The sequence below is a fragment of the Dendropsophus ebraccatus genome, chromosome 5, assembly GCF_027789765.1.
Source record: "Dendropsophus ebraccatus isolate aDenEbr1 chromosome 5, aDenEbr1.pat, whole genome shotgun sequence".
Lineage (NCBI taxonomy): Eukaryota > Metazoa > Chordata > Amphibia > Anura > Hylidae > Dendropsophus > Dendropsophus ebraccatus.
Window position 1 is genome coordinate 150,055,726 of NC_091458.1, and position 13,279 is coordinate 150,069,004.

Sequence of the window (13,279 nt, forward strand, 5' to 3'; positions counted from 1 at the left end):
CATGCCCCTGTGTGGTGGGACAACAACTCCCAGCATACTTCTGTGTGGTGGGACAACAACTCCCAGCATACTCCTGTGTGGCTCTGTGTGGTAGGACAACAACTCCCAGCATGCTCCTGTGCGGCTCTGGTGGGACAACAACAACTCCCAGTGGTGGGTATGTGTAGTGTGTATCTGTATATGTGACTGTATGTGTGTCTGTGTTTGCAGGATATATATACTGTGCGTCTGTGTAAGCAGTATATACACTGTGGGAGAGATTCATCAAACATGGTGTAAAGTGAAACTGGCTCAGTTGCCCCTAGCAACCAAAGAGTCTGTGAGGAATGAAAGGTGGAATCTGATTGGTTGCTAGGGGCAACTGAGCCAGTTTCACTTTACACCATGTTTGATGAACCTCCCCCTTGTGTCTGTATGTGTATATGTGACTGTATCTGTCTGTGTAAGGCAGGGGTGGGGAACCTTTTTCATGTCGAGGGCTGGTCGGGCATTAATAAAATCATTCGAGGGCCGCATACCGTGTGCGGCAGTTAGTAGCGTGGGTTAGCAGCACCCGGGGCAAGGCACAGTATTGTTCCCCTAGTGCCCCTGCTATTGTAGTTAACCCCCCCCAGTGATGCCCCTTGTAGTCTAGTTAACCCCCCCAGTGATGCCTCTGGTAGCCTAGTTAACCCCCATCAGTCATGTCCCAGGTGGCCTAGTTAACCCCCATCAGGCATGTCCCTGGTGGCCTAGTTAACCCCCATCAGTCATGTCCCAGGTGGCCTAGTTAACCCCCATCAGGCATGTCCCTGGTGGCCTAGTTAACCCCCATCAGTCATGTCCCAGGTGGCCTAGTTAACCCCCATCAGGCATGTCCCTGGTGGCCTAGTTAACCCCCATCAGTCATGTCCCAGGTGGCCTAGTTAACCCCCATCAGTCATGTCCCAGGTGGCCTAGTTAACCCCCATCAGTCATGTCCCTGGTGGCCTAGTTAACCCCCATCAGGCATGTCCCTGGTGGCCTAGTTAACCCCCATCAGGCATGTCCCTGGTAGCCTAGTTAACCCCCCATCAGGCATATCCCTGGTGGCCTAGTTAACCCCCATCAGGCATGTCCCAGGTGGCCTAGTTAACCCCCATCAGGCATATCCCTGGTGGCCTAGTTAACCCCCATCAGGCATGTCCCTGGTGGCCTAGTTAACCCCCATCAGGCATGTCCCTGGTGGCCTAGTTAACCCCCATCAGGCATGTCCCTGGTGGCCTAGTTAACCCCCATCAGTCATGTCCTAGGTGGCCTAGTTAACCCCCATCAGTCATGTCCCAGGTGGCCTAGTTAACCCCCATCAGTCATGTCCCTGGTGGCCTAGTTAACCCCCATCAGGCATGTCCCTGGTGGCCTAGTTAACCCCCAAATAAAAAAAATAAACAGCCCACTCACCTTACCTCCGCTCCCACGCTGCCCATGTCCTCTTCTGTCCCAGGTCCTCTGTGCTAGTCTTTCTCCTGCAGGCGGCGCGCGATGAAATGACGTCATCGCGCACGGCCCGCAGGAGACTGAAGACACGCGCCGCTCTGCTGGGGAAGAAGCCGGCATAGACAGCATCCTCCTGTGTCCGGCAGCTGTCACAGACACCGGAGGATGCTGTGTATGCCGGCTCCTTCCTCCTCCAGAGCGGCGAGCATCACAGGGGAGCTGCGGGCCGCGGGCCGCATCGGGAGGTCTCAGGGGCCGGATGCGGCCCGCGGGCCGGAGGTTCCCCACCCCTGGTGTAAGCAGTATATACAGTGTGTGTCTCCAAGAGATAGGCTTGGGATGGGCTACAATCACCCGGGAGGGGGGGGGGGGGGGGGATTGGTGGGGGGGGGGGGGGGGCGCCGATAGAATATTCTGCACAGGGCGCCATCTACCCTACGGCCGGCCCTGGATGGCCCTCATTTATGGCAAACAACAGCCGTTATTTTAAAACAATGGCCACTGTATTGAAACAATGGCCGTTATTTACCATTTAATGGCGGCCATCCACTCAATTGCAACAGTGTATGAACATAGCCTTTCTGTGTATTCAGTCCACTCCTGGTTTTGGTTGCAAAATACTGAGCAAAAATAATGTGTGGGAACATAGCCTAAAGGATATTGTATTTTAGACATTAATGACATTCATAGGTGAGGAAAGAATCAAGAGGCCATAGGCTGTATGACTCCCTAGGGCTCCATCCATCTTCTTCAGCCACCAAACAAATGCCGAACAATCAGCCTCCAGTATGCTCCAGCCAGACCCCTAGACAATGAGCTGTCAACAATGGGAGGGAAAGAGCTTATTGGGAGAAGGAGACAAGGTTGCTAAATGAATGTATTTGCAAAAATATTTAACTTGACAAGTCCTACAAGTTTAATTATGTCAGTTTAGATGAGAATACCCCTTTAGACTTTAGCATCTGCTTGTTAAATGAGAACTCTAGTACAATCTGAATTTCCAGCACTTATTCATTAGGTAGACTCTCTAAACAATAATTTCTAGTCCTCACCATTTGTTAGGCAGTGGGCCGTATAAGTTTGGGTCTCTGCCTAGCACTGAATGACACGACCCACACTAATTAGGTCTGGATCTCCATGCTCTTATGAGGATCCAGCAACGTTGCTGTCACCGAAGTGACGATAACACATTCTCCTTGGAGACCTCTTATTGCTTAAACCAGAACTGTCGGATGAGCTGTGAGTTTTAGGGTATAAAAACCTATGGAATTTTAATGTAGTTGGATTGGTATCATTAAAGGAGAAGTCTGGCCAAACTGAAAAATCTGCAGAAGGCAGGGGGGTCCGGGAACATAATAAATAATTTATACTTACCTGTCCCCGTGCCCCCGCAGTGCTGTCTTACTGCTCCCGGCCTCCTGGATCTTCTGCAATGCGCCTGCAATGTTATAACTAGAGATGAGAGAACCTGGAGCATGCTCGAGTCCATCCGAACCTGAACTTTCGGCATTTGATTAGCGGTGGCTGCTGAAGTTGGATATGTGGAAAACATGGATATAGTCATTGGCTGTATCCATGTTTTCCAGACAACCTTAGAGCTTCATCCAAGTTCAGCATCCCCAGCGAATCAAATACCGAATGTTCGTGTTCGGATCGACTCGAACCCGAACCTGGTTCGCTCATCTCTAGTTATGACTCAACTCTGAGCGGGCCCTTCCCACCTGGTCATGATGTACCAGATGCCCGGGAGAAAGTGGAGCCCAGTGACAGTCAGGGAGCTTCAGATGAGGTGCTGCACAGGCACAGGGACAGGTGAGTATACATTCTTTATTACATTCCCGCACCACTCTGCCTTTTGCAGATTTTTCAGTTCAGTTGGCTGCACTTCTCCTTTAATATATAACACTTTATTCTATGTATATGCTAATTTTCTCATCAAAACTATCTCCTAACATGGAACCTTGAAAATGTTTTCAGTTAAAGGGGTATTTCAAGGAAATAAAATAACAGATACACCTCCAAGTTCAAAACTATTTTTGAGTATGATACTTTTATTTTTAGCTTTTGTGTGACCTCACTTTTGTACTCCCCCTCCTTCTGCAAGCTTTGCTGCAGTTAATATTATTATTATTATTTTAGGGCTATTAGTTCCAGGGTACTGTACATATGGAGGCACCCTCACCACCTGCCGGTAAGCCCCGCCCCTGCCAGTAAGCCCTGCCTCGTCGCCTGTCAGAAATCTTGGAGACAGATGTGCAAGAAAATCTGGAAATCTGTGAGGAATAGAGGTTGCTTGAGCGTAGGTATTAGTAGTTTAGGTTATAGATGTATAGATAAGACTGCAGAGAGCAGCCGAGACGTAAGGGCCTAGTACACGGGACGATTATTGTGCAAAAAATTGTTAAATTGTTTGAATTTCAGCGATTATCTTCTGGTGTAAATGCGGCAATGATCAATCGATAAACGAAAATTTGTTTGTATGTTGTTGATCCCATCTTTTGAGCTGACCTCAAAATATTCCTTAATTATTCTCAAGTCTTTCAGTGTAAACACTCATCGTACACAGTATATAGATACAAATGCAATCACAATCATATTTACCATATCACAATTGCGATCGCATTAACGTCTTTCCATTGCGATTTTATCTTCTCGACTAAACACCTATCGTTTAAAAGAAGAAAATAATTGATTGTCGTTTTCTAAACGAGTGTTTAAGCGATTTACTTGTATGTGTAAAAGGACCCTTACACTGGAAAGAAAACTCCACTTCCTGCAGGGCATACAACAGCTCATAAGTACCAAAAGGTGGGAGTTTAAGGTTTGTTTTTTTTTCCATAGGAGCAATTTTAAGCGTTTTTTTTCCTTTTTTTTACATTTTAAGGGCCATAACTATTTTATTTATCCATTCATGTAACTATATCAGTCTGCAGTTCTGTGTTAGGGAAATATTGAGATGAGAATAATTTTGGGGTAGTGATAAGTGATGGGAAAATCTAGTTCATTTTGAGGAATAGTTCACTATGATCTAGTTCATTTAAAGGAGTAGTTCAGAAGATCGGCTCATTTAGTTCATATAGTTCATTATATCTCTAGGTCTGGGATTCTGATATGACGTCACTAGAAACACTCGGAGCCTTCAGTGCCCGCTGCTTGGATGAGATATTATTGTGGTAAAATGATGAGATTTCTTTCATTATTTTTCTGGATGCGACCACCTATATAACAAGCTCCTAGTGTCAGCCTGACCTCTGTACAATGATCATTTTATGTGCTATAATATACAAATGACTTTAATGTTTTAGCTCAGTAATAGTGTTCTGGAATAATTCTCTGCTCTGGCTATTATATTTTTTTCAGGATCCTTTATAGGTGGCAAAATGTCAGAAAAAAACATTGCTAAAAAATTCTAATAAGATAAAGATACCTGATAGAGTAAAGAGAAGTACAGTACAGGCTCCAACATAGTATAGAGCTTAGAGCTCTGTGTACTGAAGAGCCTCATAAATGATGGAGATACATGGTAGCTACCATAGAGGCAGGGTAGGCAGCTGCTATGGGGCCCGTAGGGGAGGGCGTCCCAGGGATGCACAGGGAAAATAAGAGCTGTCCTCTGTCTTACTGCTTAACCCCTCATGTACTGCAGTGTATAGGTGACCCAGTGTTCACTTACATGCTCAACGCAAAAAAGGGGTTAATAAGTAGAAGACAAGGAGATCTCTGCTTCACTGCTCTGATTACCCCTGACCTTTGTTCTCCAATTGATGCAATCAAGTAGGAAAATGTGCATCAAGAGCTCCATCCAGAGAGCAGGGGTTATCAGTGCAGGAGCAGTAAAACAAAAATCTCTTTGTCTTCCTTTTTAAATACATACAGCAGCTGATAAGTGCTGGAAGACTTGACATTTTTTAAAACAATAAAATTACAAATTTATTTAACTTTCTGAAACCAGTTGATATGAAATACAAAGATTTTTGCTGAAGTACCCCTTTAACCCCCAGTCGACCCTGGACATAAATGTATGTCCTGTCCACCTGTCACCAGATGACCCTGGACGTACATTTACAACATTGGTGTCTAAGGTGCTATACCGATCGCGCTGCAGCCTGTCATTAAACCCTTAAACACCGTAAAAAGTAAAAGTAAAAATACCCTAAAGCCCCTCCCCCAATAAAAATTCTAATCACCCTGCTATCCCATAATACAAATAAAACATATAAAAATAAACAAAGGAACTTATTATATACCGTAGCGTGCGTAATTGTCTGATCTATTAAAATATAACAATTTTCATCCCGTACGGCGAACGGCATAAACGAAAAGAGGGAAAAAAATGCCAGGATTACCGATTTTGTTATATCATATATATATATTAAAAAAAAATTAGAAAAAGTGATCAAAACGTCTGATCTTGTAACGCCCGGAGTAGTGGATCCACTGGACCGGCACCAGCGATGGCACAAACCTCACCAGGGAGCGGAGTCTAAGGGGCCGCTGGTTTTCACCAGAGCCCGCCGCAAGGCGGGATGGACTTGCTGCGGCAGGCGACCCCCAGGTCGCTACCCCTGGCTTGGTTGCTGGTGTCGGCAGGCGAGGCGTGGCAGGAGATGGCACAGGCAATAGTCTGCAGATGAGAGAGCACGTGACAGGCTGGACACGGGAACAGGTGGAGTGACAGGGGAACAGGAACCAGGAACAGGGACTTGGGACCAGGTAACGGACAGGACTCAGGAACAGGGACTTGGGACCAGGAACGGACAGGACACAGGAACAACAGGGAGCTGGGCCAAACGCTATGGGAAGCATGTAGAGGCTCCAACCCAGGGGACAGGGCATGCTGGGATTTATAGGGGAGTGATTAGGTGCAACTACCAATTAGGAGCGCACTGCCCCTTTAAATCTGAGACAGCCGGCGCGCGCGCGCGCCCTAGGAGGCGGGGACGCGCGCGCCGGCCGGCACAGCGGGAGACAGGAGCGTGGAGAGGTGAGGCGCCCCCCGGGGCCGAGGTGATAGCAGCGCCGGGTCCCCGACTATGGACACCGGCCGCTGCATGGGGCAGGAAGCGGTCGCGGCGGCGGCCCGGAACGCGGGACGCCGCCGCGGCTGTGACAGTACCCCCCACCTTTGGCCTCCCCCTCTTTCTTGCCTGCAGATGGCACAGGAAGCCACAAAGTCTTTGACATCTTGAAACAGACTGGGCCACCAGTAGTGGCGAGAGATCCGTTGGCCGGTCTTACGGACTCCAGGGTGCCCGGCCTCCAACGAGGAATGACCCCACTTCAAAATACCTCTTCGAAGCGCAGGGTGAACATGAGTCTTTCCGGGGGGTACTCTCCGAAGCGAGGAGGTGACGACTGGTGCTAGGCGATCAGGCGGTAAAACATGGCAAGGGACTGTGGGTCTGTGGACGAGGACCTTCTGTAAGTTCTCCCGGTGGTGAGAGGACCCGACCTTAGTCTTGGGTACGGAGAGAGGGTACACCTCGGCAGAGAAGGCATCCGCCGAGTCTTGGTCTTCTGCCGGTAGGTCGGATAGAGGCTTGGCTGGGACAGGAAACGACATAGTACTCTTGGTCTGAGGTGACCTGAGACACTGGTTGGAACAGTCCTGACCCCAACTGAGAATCTCCCCGGTTCTCCAGTCCAGTTGAGGGGCATGTTCTTGCAGCCACGGGAGTCCCAGGAGGACCGCGGGGGAAGAATGGGGCAGGACGTAGAAGGATATCTCTTCTTGATGTAAAGGACCCACCTGGAGGACTAAAGGTGCGGTCTGGTAGTACACACGGTCGGTAAGAATTTCGCCTGTGACCGAGGAGATAGTCAGGGGCCTGGCTAGTCGGGTCACGGGTAGCCGCCATCTTTGGACCAATGTTGCCGCAATAAAACTGCCTGCTGACCCAGAATCGAGGAAGGCAGTAGTCTGATGATTTCGTCCTGAGAGAGTCCGGATGGAAACTGGCATAGACAGACTTGGAATGGTGGCATTCACACCTAGGGACACCTGTCCCACCGGACCTAGGTGCGAGCATTTTCCGGATGTTTGGGGACGTAGGGGACATCCCAGCCGGAAGTGATCGGAACCACCGCAATAGAGACAGAGATTCTGCTCCAGGCGCCGGATTCTTTCATCAGGCGTCAGGTGAGCCCGTTCCACCTGCATAGGAATCTCAGGAGAGGGTTGGGACATCGAAAGGTCAGGATTCTGGAAAACCGGCGCCAGCTGGGGATGGCGACGGGAACGGGTTAGTAAATGTTCATGCCGAACCTCCTCCTCCCTCTCCGAAAAACGAGTATCAACTCGGGTGGCCAGTAGAATGAGTTCGTTCAGGGAGGTAGGCAGGTTTTGGGCAGCGAGCACGTCTCTCACACGACTAGACAGGCCCTTCTTGAAGGTGGCCAATAGGGCGGCCTCGTTCCAGTCCAATTCGGCTGCCAGGGTGCGGAACTGGATGGCGTAGTCACCAACAGAGGAGCTGCCTTGAGAGAGGTTGAGGAGAGCAGACTCGGCTGAAGAAGCACGGGCAGGTTCCTCAAAGACGGAGCGAAACTCGAATAGGAAGGCCCGGAGATTGGCAGCAACTGGATCATCACGGTCCCACAGTGGCGTGGCCCAGGCCAGGGCTCTACCTTCTAATAGGCTGATGATGAAAGCCACTTTAGAGCGCTCGGTGGAAAACTGACTACTCAAAAGTTCAATGTGCATGGTGCACTGAGTCAAGAATCCTCTGCACAACTTAGAGTCCCCAGAGTACTTGCTTGGGAGGGCCAGTCGGAGTGAAGAAGAAGCGTCAGGAGGTGGTGTGCGCTGGGCAGTAGTCTGCTGCTGTAAGGCGGCAGTGAGTTGCTGGATCTGCTGTGACTGTTTCTGGATTTGTTGCGCCTGCTGAGTGACCACTCTGGCGACGTCACGGAGATCGGGCACCTCGCCGGGATCCATGGTTGGAGCCTACTATAACGCCCGGAGTAGTGGATCCACTGGACCGGCACCAGCGATGGCACAAACCTCACCAGGGAGCGGAGTCTAAGGGGCCGCTGGTTTTCACCAGAGCCCGCCGCAAGGCGGGATGGACTTGCTGCGGCAGGCGACCCCCAGGTCGCTACCCCTGGCTTGGTTGCTGGTGTCGGCAGGCGAGGCGTGGCAGGAGATGGCACAGGCAATAGTCTGCAGATGAGAGAGCACGTGACAGGCTGGACACGGGAACAGGTGGAGTGACAGGGGAACAGGAACCAGGAACAGGGACTTGGGACCAGGTAACGGACAGGACTCAGGAACAGGGACTTGGGACCAGGAACGGACAGGACACAGGAACAACAGGGAGCTGGGCCAAACGCTATGGGAAGCATGTAGAGGCTCCAACCCAGGGGACAGGGCATGCTGGGATTTATAGGGGAGTGATTAGGTGCAACTACCAATTAGGAGCGCACTGCCCCTTTAAATCTGAGACAGCCGGCGCGCGCGCGCCCTAGGAGGCGGGGACGCGCGCGCCGGCCGGCACAGCGGGAGACAGGAGCGTGGAGAGGTGAGGCGCCCCCCGGGGCCGAGGTGATAGCAGCGCCGGGTCCCCGACTATGGACACCGGCCGCTGCATGGGGCAGGAAGCGGTCGCGGCGGCGGCCCGGAACGCGGGACGCCGCCGCGGCTGTGACAGATCTACACAAATATGGTAATAATAAAAACTAGAGATCATGGCGGAAAAAATGACACCCTATACAGCCGCGTAAGTGAAAATCTAAAAAGCGTCACAATAGGCCCATTTTATTAATAATTCATTGCAAAAAAAAAAAAAGGATTTAATAAAAAAAAATATATAACATTAGAGAATCTGTGTAACCTGCATATGGTTGTGTTCGGGCTGACCTATAGAATAATAGTGTCATGTCGCTGTTACCATATACTGCATTACGTAGACACAGGAACCCCCCAAACGTTGCCATATTGCATTCTTTTTTCCAATTTTACCAATTTATATTTTCATAAATAATATATTTGGGATTCCGTCATACATGTTATGGTAGAATGAAAGCTGCCATTACAAAGTACAACTATTCCTGTAAAAAACAAGCACTTACATGGCCTGTAGATAGAAAACTGAAAGTGCTGGAGCTCTTAGAAGGGGAGGAGGGAAAAACGAAATAAAACAAAAATGAAAATTGGCGCGGTCCACTGGGTCATTTTGGGCCTGGTCCTCAAAGGGTTAATATTGGAATACCCAGATATGAATATGTAACTGGCCACATGTAAACAGGCACTTGCAATGAACCCAAAGGTACCTTCAGCTACACCTGTGCCCACACCTGGCAGTGGCCGCATGCTGAGGCGGCTGGGCTCGGACTGGAGAGCAGAATGTATTGTAGATGGTGTACATTGGTTTTATTATCAGCCTGCTCGGTCTCAGTCGGCAGTCCCGGGGGGGGGGGAGCGATCGGGCGGCCGGGCTGCGGGAGGTGTTAAAAGGGCTGCGGGCGGGCGGCTGGGGGGTTAATGGGGTGGGCTGCAGACAAACTCGCAGCAGGGATGTACATCCCTGCTGCGTGTTTGTCTGCCATTAAAAGTATAGGGCCGGGATCTGCAGCGAGTCTCGCTGCAGATACGCAGCGAGGGAACTCGCTGCAGACCCGCCAAGTGGGTTTTTAGCCTAAATCTGATTCCTTTTCATTTGTTTTTCTATTAAATTTATTTTTAGGTTAATTCTTGTTAATGATTATACTTTTTTATTTTGTAATAAAATTCATAAAACATTTTCTTTTTAGTTCTATTATGGAAATTCTATTGATCATTTGGAATTGATCATTTGATTGCTTACATAATTTGGGAATTTTTTTAGGTCAGTATTAGGGTATGTGCACCTTACGGAATCCCAGCGGATCACCAGCCGGGGATTCCACAGCTCGCCCCCGCTTGCATCTCCCAGATTCCACAGTCCACCCAAAGGACGAACCTGCTCATTCTTCAGGTGGATGGCGGAATCTGGCAAACCATAGCATGAAGCCTATGAGACCAGCGGAGATGCACGCGGCCGCGAAAGGGGGGCGAGCTGCGGAATCCACAGCAGATGATCGGCCAGGTAGTGTAGTGTGCACATACCCTATGGCTGGGTTCACACCAACTTCTTAAGACACCGTTATTCAAATGCTGAACGATCGGACCCAAGTGAGTTGCACTCATCTCTAAATCAAAAATCAGCAATTCTGGTGTTCAGTTTTTTTTTTGTCATTGTCAATAGGTCATTTTCTAATGGCACATTCCCTCTAAGCCTCCACAGGGGACTTTTATAAGCATCATTAGATTGTTTATACTGATCAATATAATGCTTTTACATTGCATTGATCGGTTCAAAAGGTGCTCTGAGGCTCTCTTCTGCAGCCTGTATTTTTATGAGGATGTTATCCGACTGACATGGCTTTATGGGCACACTTTCTGGATAATATTGCTTTATTAGGGCACTCTCTAGTTGTGTAAGGAGCCATTCTTATGCTTGCATACTTTTTATGTGGGAACTTTGTGGCTAAGTTGTTTTATGGGGCCACTCTAAAATAGGAACACACATTGCAGATACACTTTCTGGAAGGAAGACATGGATCCAGCTGGATGGGGAAATATAAAGGAGGAGATACTTGAAAATAAGACCTACCCCAAAAATTTGCAGGCTTTTTGGAGTTGGCTTTAAATATAAGTTCTAGTTACAGTCAGCTGACCAGATCCCTGATACTGGGTGGCTGAGCATCAGCCAATCAGAGCCAGACTTGTTATTCTCCGCCCCTACCTGCTCGGCACAGGCTGCAGGGGAGCCAGCAGTGGTAAGAAGATGCACAGTAGGCGACAGAGGGGGCCAACTACATAGAGGGGAGGTATACAGTATGGGGAGCCTTATTACAGAGGGGGAGGTATACAGTATAGGGGAAGAACTACAGAGGGGGAGGTATACAGTATGTAAGCCTTACTACAGAGGGGGAGGTATACAGTATGGGAGGGCCTTACTACAGAGGGGGAGGAAGGTACATGTGGTACTCAGCCAGTAGTGGCTGTGGCGCCAATTCTGCGGTGTACGGCTAGTGATGGCAGTTGTTGTGACGCCAGTGCTTGTCCAGGTGTGATGTTGTTACCTGCTTTGTATATAGCCGGTAGTGTCCCCCAAATGGTTGGTAACCTTCTGGGTTGTTGCGGGTCCCTTGGGCTCTCGTTACGGCAGTCCTGAGTGGCAACTGACCCACCCGGACTGTCAGTACCGTAACCCACAGAAGGGGGAAAAAATAGCCCAAAGTGTGCGGTGGTATGTAGACCTTTATATACTGGTTGCTTTGTTCTACTGAGGCTAGTTCCTTACTTTTCAGGATACTGCCCTGCACTTTTTAGCCGTGTTCCTAGCGTGGGTCAGGGTGTTCCTTGGTGACTACTCTCCCTTGTTGGTGCTTAGCACTGCATAGTGAATATAATAGTTTGGCTGAAAGAACTGCTGATCTCTATCTGCATCCTCTCACTTTGGTGGCTAGACTCAACTAACTTGTCCCTGACAAGGGTCCTGGCATAAGCCAGGCTTTGGCTTAGCTTCTGCAGGAACGGCTTTTGTTTTGTGTCCTCTCTTACTGAGAATCAGACTAGAACTAACTGCACTTCCCCCACCAGTGACTCCTCCTACAGGGTACTTTGTGTTCCTGCCTGTGAGTGGTGGGGATAAGTGTGTGTACAGAAGAAAGGAGAAAGAGGATAGGATAGAAGAAAAGAGCACCCCCTAGTGGTCAGCATATAACACATGGTACACAAAAACCTTAACCCATTACCTTCTTCAGCTGTGCATAGAAATACATACAGAGATATAAAACATTGGCACCTATTGGGGAAACGTAAAACCTCATCCAGCACTTAACCTGAGAGAAAAGCTTTTTGAAAGGTGCACTAAAGAAAACACTGGCGGAGGGACACCACATATACAGTACGGGGGCCTTACTACAGAGGTGGGATGTATGCAGTATGGGGGCCTTCTTAAAGAGGGGGAGGTATACAGTATAGTGGCCTTACTACAGAGGGGGAAGTTTACAGTATGGAGGCCTAACTACAGGGGAACTTATAGTATAGCAGCCTAACAAAAGTGGGACATACATTCTTCAGAGAAAAAAATGTCTTATTTTCAGAGCACACGTTAATTTGACCTCCAGGGTTCATCCACCTCTACCGTTGGCTCTATAGCAGGCCAGCAGTGGCAGAGAGTGAGAGGGGATGGTGAAAAGGATGATGGTGGTAGTAGTAGTGGTGATGACAGTAGATGTTAGGTCCGCTCTTCTGTATTTAGTGCTTCATCTCTTTGGGACGAGGGGATGATGTGGATGAGCTGTGGGTTGTTTGAGACCAAACAGGATGGCAGGAAGCTCTCTAGCGGGTCCCTTTATCTCTCTCTTAGGGGTCTGCTGTAGAGGTTTTAGTAGGGACTACACCTAGGTTCTTGATGGTAGTGCAGTGTCCCAGCCCTTCTTATGCTCATATTTTTATTATAACTGGTTCTGTTCTGGAAAGCTATGGTCCACTGCAAACTGCGTGTATTGTGTCACCCTTCTCAGTATTCAGGTCTGCTATTTCATTCATTTATTGCATGTGTATTCAGGTATCAGTGTCTAAAGGTATTATGTCGCCTCCTAGTGTTCAAGGATGGTACTTCTCATGTATATTTCTCTGTATATGCCTAATGGTGTGATGATGCAATGGTTGGATGTCAAGTGACTGTGCCCTGCTTCCATGGTAACACCAATGGTCATCGAGCTTTTGGCTGGGGTTACCTTGTGACTTCCTGTTTTACCTCAGTCTAATCTCCTGTCCCAGAGGGGATAGGGT

General features: G+C 49.0%; 1 long non-coding RNA gene across 4 annotated transcripts in view; it reads left to right on the forward strand.

Moving 5' to 3' along the window:
• LOC138793213 (uncharacterized) overlaps positions 1–13,279 on the forward strand; it is a 161,494-nt gene that overhangs the window by 47,729 nt on the left and 100,486 nt on the right. For 3 of the 4 annotated variants that reach the window (XR_011363234.1, XR_011363236.1, XR_011363233.1), the window contains exon 2: positions 3,595–3,754. This is a non-coding gene — a long non-coding RNA (uncharacterized lncRNA). Of the gene's footprint in view, positions 1–368; positions 413–3,594; positions 3,755–13,279 lie in introns of those variants that run through there. The other variant, XR_011363235.1, reaches the window with a different exon arrangement.